Below are 7,176 nucleotides of genomic sequence, written 5' to 3' on the forward strand. Positions count from 1 at the left end.
TTAAGCTGTTTGAGACATTTTCACACAATTCGTGTCCTTGAAATTTAGGCATTTTGATAGAAAAATAATGTTACATTTCACCGGCCACTTTATTAGGTATACCCTACGAGTACCGGGTTGGACCCCCTTTTGCCTTCAGAACTGCCTTAATCCTTACTGGAAATATTCCTCAGAGATTTTGGTCCATATTGACGTGATAGCATCACGCAGTCGGCTGCACATCCAGGATGCGAATCTCCCATTCCACCACATCCCAAAGGAGCTCTATTAGATTGGGGTCTGGTGACTGTGGTGGCCATTTGAGTCTGTGGCACCACCAGAAAATTTCCTTAGGGGTGGCCAGAAGAGGCCACACCAAATCTTGGGGTAGCACGCACAAAGAAAAATGATCAATTCAGTGTGATGTTATATTTTTGTTTTTGGTAAATGAAATATTGTGGTTTTAATTCATTTAACTAAATACCCTTAAAACATTGCAATTTATTCCTAAAAAAAATCTATAAATTCAAATTCAATAAAGTAAAAAAACAATATTTAGTTTAAAAACACTTTTCATATGTACAGTGGGGATCCAAAGTTTGGGCACCCCAGGTAAAAATGTGCATTAATGTGCATAAAGAAGCCAAGGAAAGATGGATAAATATCCGAAAGGCATCAACTTACAGATCAGACACTCTTTTAATATGTCAAAAAAAAAAGTTAGCTTTAATTTCCATCATTTACACTTTTAAAATAACAGAAAACAAAAAAATGGCGTCTGCAAAAGTTTGGGCACCCTGCAGAGGTAATATCTTGTATTGCCCCTTTTGGAAAGTATCACAGCTTGTTGATGTTTTTTTGTAGCCAGCCAAGAGTCTTTCAATTCTTGTTTTAGGTATCTTTGCCCATTCTTCCTTACAAAAGTCTTCAAGTTCTTTGAGAATTCTGGGCTGTCTGTCACGCACTGGTCTTTTAAGGTCTATCCATAGATTTTCAATAATGTTGAGGTCAGGAGATTGTGAAGGCCATGGCAAAACCTTCAGTTTACACTTCTTGATGTAATCCACTGTGATTTTTGAGATGTGTTTAGAATCATTATCCATTTTAGGACCCATCCTCTCTTTAACTTCAGCTTTTTCACAGATGGCATCAAGTTACCATCCAAAATTTGCTAAAATTTATTGAATCCATTTCTCCTTCTACTCGTGAAATGTTCCCTGTGCCACTGGCTGCAATACAACCCCAAAGCATGATTGATCCACTTCCATGCTTAACAGTTGGACAGAGGTTCTTTTTATAAATTCTGTGCCCTTTCTTCTCCAAACTTACCTTTGCTCATTCCAGTCAAAAAGTTATATTTTAACCTCATCGGTCCACAGAACTTGTTTCCAAAATGCATCAGGCTTGTCTATATGTTCATTTGCAAAGTTCAAATGCTGTTTTTTGTGGTGAGGACGTAGAAGAGGTTTTCTTCTGATGACTCTTCCATGAAGACCATATTTGTACAAGTATCTCTTTATAGTGGAAAAGTGTACCACAGTTCCAGTGTCTGCTTGATTTTTCTGGAGGGATTGTGCAGTGAAACATGGGTTTTGACTTGCTTTTCTCACAATCCTCAAACTGTTCTGTCTGATATTTTTCTTGGTCTTCCAGATCTTGCTTTAACTTCAGCTGTTCCTGATGATTGCCATTTCTTAATTACATTCCGAACAGATGATATTGGCATCTGAATCTGATCTTGCAATCTTCTTATAGCCTTTACTGCTTTGTGAGTGTCAACTATTTTCAGCTTCAGATTTCTAGACAACTGCTTGGAAGAACCCATGGTGCTAATTGTTGGGGTAAGTTTAGTCTGAAGTATGAGTCTGGGCATTTAAAATCTTTGAGATTGACATCACCTGGTCTTTTCAGTCGATGACTGAAAACAATCCATGACACTGTCAGGTCTCAGCTTTCCAAAAGGGGCAGTACAAGATATTAACTCTGCAGGGTGCCCAAACTTTTGCAGACGCCATTTTTTTGTTTTCTGTTATTTAGAAAGTGTAAATAATGGATATTAAAGCTAACTTTTTTGACAAATTAAAAGAGTTTCTAATCTGTATTTTGATGCCTTTTGGATATTTTTCCATCTTTCCTTGGCTTCTTTATGCACATTAATACAAATTTGTACATGGGGTGCCCAAACTTTAGATCCCCACTGTATGTATATATATATATATATATATATATATATACACACACACACAGTTGAAGTCAGAATTATTAGCCCCCCTGAATTATTAGCGCCCCTGTTTATTTTTTCCCCCAATTTCTGTTTAATGGAGGGAAGATTGTTTCAGCACATTTCTAAACATAATAGTTTTAAAAACTTATTTCTAATTACTGATTTATTTTATCTTTGCCATGATGACAGAAAATAATATTTTACTTGATATTTTTCAAGACACTTCTATACAGCTTAAAGTGACATTTAAAGGCTTAACTAGGTTAATTAGGTTAACTAGGCAGGTTAGGGTAATTAGGCAAGTTATTGTATATCGATGGTTTGTACTGTAGATTAGCGAGAAAAAATATAACTTAAAGGGGCTAATAATTTTGTCGCTAAAATGGTGTTTAAAAAATTAAAAACTGCTTTTATTCTAGCCGAAATAAAACAAATAAGACTTTCTCCAGTAGAAAAAATATTATCAGACATACTGTGAAAATTTCCTTGCTCTGTTAAACAACATTTGGAAGATATTTTAAAAAGAAAAAAAATTTGAAGGGGGCTAATAATTCTGACTTCAACTGTACATCATTCGTCTATTGCCTAAACTTATTTTTTATTATATCTCTTCTTACATGAAAAATATGTTATCCTTTTGGCATCTTTGACATACCATGGGCTCTATTTTGACGGCCAAAATAAAACAAATAAGACTTTTTCTAGAAGAAAAAATATTATCAGTCATACTGTGAAAATTTCCTTGCTCTGTTAAACATCATTTGGGAAATATTTAAAAAAGAAAAAAAATCAAAAGGGGGCTAATAATTCTGACTTCAACTATATATATATATATATATATATATATATATATATATATATATATATATATATATATATATATATATATATATATATATATATATATATATATATAACTTTTCAGTTATTTTCACATACTTTTATTGTACAGCATACTGTAAATGCCATGTCTAAAATTAATGAAGAATAATGAAATAATAAAACAATCAAATGAACAAAAGGCACATACACACACACACACACACACACACACACACACTTACTGTACATACACACACTCACTATAAAGACTCTAATAATATCATTTACCCATATTCCCTTTTGAGTGCCGTTATTATTTATACAGCTTCTTCTATTGATGTACCTTATGGAGGGAAATAATAAATTGCCATTGCTGTCTATATTAAAGCAGTGTGTGTGCTGTCAATGATGATCAGGAAGGGGGTGTTGTCAATCCACTATAATTTAGCGGCAAATATTTATTTCTTTATTGAAATTTTGTGAATGTACGTAAGTTCATTTAAGTTAATAATGTCAACAGCATAATCATATTGGGGTGGCCACAGGGGTTGACAGAGTTTACCCACCCCTGGCCACCCCTTGAAGGCGCCCCTGCGTCAAGAAACCAGTCTGAGCTGATTCACACTTGATGACATGGTGTGTTATCTTGCTGGAAGTAGCCATCAGAAGATGGAGACACTGTGGTCATAAAGGGATGGACATGGTCAGCAACAATACTCAGGTAGGCTGTGGTGTTTACACGATACTCAATTGGTACTAACGGGCCCAAAGTGTGCCAAGAAAATATCCCTCACACCATTACACCACCACCACCAGCCTAAACCGTTGATACAAGGCAGGATGGATCCATGCTTTCATGTTGTTTACGCCAAATTCACATGTGTTTGGACTTGTGGGGAAAACCACCCCACGCTAAAACTGGGAGAACATGCAAACTCCACACAGAAATGCCAACTGGCCCTTCTTGTTGTAAGGCAACAGTGCTAACCACTGAGCCACCGTGCTGCCCTGTATTGGGAATTCCAAATTCTAATCTTAATAATATGCATTTTCAGCAATGTGACTGTATGTTTACATATGCAAATGAAGACATTATCTAATTGCTGTACATGTGCTAATTAAATAAAACTGAAACTGTAATGTTTGCTGCATGTATCATAAGTGCTGCTGAAGTGGAGAACAGAACTCATTTGGAGAAAACACATTTAAAAGATAAGCATAGCAATTAAAATCTACAGGCACAAGATAAAGGGGAATAACAAGCACATAAAAGTGGATGTTTTCCTTACACTGGATTTTTCTGAAGGACAAGTAAAATCGCAAAACTGAGATTTAAAAAGGCAGTACTTGCTGACTATACAGGGAAATACATGTGCATTTTCTATGTAGAACACATAAAAAAATAATGCTTACATTACACACAATAAAATGATTATAAACATTCTGAAAATAAAAACTATAATAGTGTCAAATTATAACATTTGAAACAAATATATATTTTAGAATTTACTACACTGTAAAACCCAACAGTCAAGTTGATCAAATTAAATGAGTGTAGATATCTCAAAATGTAAAGAGAGTTAATTCTACTCATCTTTGAACTGGTTAATTAAATACCTCATTACTTCTACTTAAATGGAGCAAGTTCACAGTACTCATATAAATAATTTTTTTTTAACTCAAACCATTTGAGTAAACCGATTCCGTAAAACTGTTTGAGTTGCCTTAACTTATTGGGTTACACAGTATTCAGTTGGTTTGAATTCTCTTCATTGATTAGGTTTTGTTGTGCTTCATTTACTCAAATGGATTAAGTTGAAAGTACTCATTAGGATTAGTTTTTAAACTTAAAGGGTTTGTTGCAATCGGTTTTCTCAAATAGTTTGAGTTATCTTAACTTTTGGGATTTTACAGTCTACCTTAATTTTGATAAAACGTTATTTTTACCAGTAAGTAGATTTATAATATTTTAATATGATTATTATCTTTCTTTAAAGTTACAATTAACAAAGTATTTTAACGGTAGGCGGTAAAACATTTCCATAAATATAATTTTTGTAAATATCTATAAATATTAATCCTGTTTTTTGTAAATAGCTTACAATTATGAAATTATGATTAAACAGTGTATTTAACAATAGAGGACATTGTTTTATTTTATACATATCGTTGGTCACACTGTACATTAAGGTTCATTAGTTAATGTTAAGTAATGCATTTACTAACATGAACAAACAATGAACAAAAATTTTACCACTGTATTTGTTTATGTTAGTTAATGTTAGTTAATGAAAATACAGTAGTTCATTGTGAGTTCATGGTTACTCACGGTGCATTAACTAATGTTAACAAACATGGACTTAAATGTTAATAATGCATTAGTAAATGTTCAATAATGATTAATAAATGCTGTACATGTGTTGTTCATTATTAGTTTATGTTAGCAAATGCATTAACTAATGAACCTTCTTTTAATGTGTTACCATATTTTTTTTATTAGTAAATACCTTAAAATTATGACAAGCCATATTTTAACGTTATATTTTATATATATATATATATGTGATGCATGTACATTTACAGTTGGAATTATTAGCACCCCCTGAATTATTAGCCTCACTTTTTATTTTTTTTACCCTAATTTCTGTTTAACGTAGAGAAGATTTTTTTCAGCACATTTCTAATCATAATAGTTTTAATAACTCATCTTTAATAACTGATTTATTTTATCTTTGTCATGATGACAGTAAATAATATTTGACTAGATATTTTTTAAGACACTTCTATACAGCTTAAAGTGACATTTAAAGGCTTAACTAGGTTAATTAGGTTAACTAGGCAGATTAGGGTAATTAGGCAAATTATTGTATAACAGTGGTTTGTTCTGTAGACTATCAAAAAAGAAATTAGCTTAAAGGGACTAATAATTTTGCCCTTGAAATGTTTTGTAAAAAAATTATAACTGCCTTTATTGTAGCTGAAATAAAACAAATAAGACTTTCTCCAGAAGAAAAAATATCATCAGACACACTGTGAAAATTTCCTGTTAAACATAATTTGGGAAATATTTAAACAGAAAAAAAAAATTTAATTTAAAGGGGGCTAAAATTTCTGACTTCAACTATGTATATGTATATACACACACACACACACACACACACACACACACACACACACACACACACACACACACACACACAAACACACACACACACACAAATAAACTCTGTTAAAATATTATTTGATAACAGAAAAGAATCCTTATATTTAAATCAAAGACTTGTTTTTCAAGTTGTTTTGTTAAACCAACATCTCAGGACTGTATATTAATAAAGGCACTGTAAACAGGGTCAGTTTTGATTTCATGTCGACTTCAAACCCTCGGCTCTCCACAGCCTTTGGGCTTTTTTCTTTCTTTCAGTTTTTTTTTCTGCTTTCAGTGTTTCAATTTCAAGGTGATTTAGAGGCATGAAACGTTTGCGTTAGAAAGTCAACAAAGGCAATTGTGATCACAAAGTAGGCATATTCAACTACGCCGGCGCTAAAACAACAAATGATGCAAACCTTGAAAATGAACCAGATTAGCAGTGAATAAATTAACGCACTTTGTAGTAAACACCACATCCATCCCTCATGTTTACTTCACACACACTGCCTTTAAAGAACAATAAAGGCTACTCACTCAAAACACACATCTAAAAAATGTCAGGTTATATAAATATATAAATAAATAAAATCTTTACTACATATATATAGCTGAAGTCAGAATTATTAGCACCCCTTTGAGTTTATTTATTTTTTTAATGATGTTTAAGAGAGCAAGGAAATTTTCACAGCATGTCCGATAATATTTTTTTCGTCTGGAGAAAGCACCCGGAGGAAACCCACGTTAACACAGGGAGAACATGCAAACTCCACACAGAAATGCTAACTGACCCAGCTGGGGCTCGAACCAGCGACCTACTTGCTGTGAGGCGACAGTGTTAACCACTTAGCCACCATGCCGCCACTATAATGAGCAGTTCACGAATAGACCATTTGTGATTACAAGTGGAAATGTGCTCAGAATGTTTAGCATTCTCCATAAGCTGCAAGCTAATCAGCACTTTTTGGATGCTCGGCTTTTCTATTAAAGGCTGTAATAAGGCTTT

The sequence above is a fragment of the Danio rerio genome, chromosome 16, assembly GCF_049306965.1.
Source record: "Danio rerio strain Tuebingen ecotype United States chromosome 16, GRCz12tu, whole genome shotgun sequence".
NCBI lineage: Eukaryota > Metazoa > Chordata > Actinopteri > Cypriniformes > Danionidae > Danio > Danio rerio.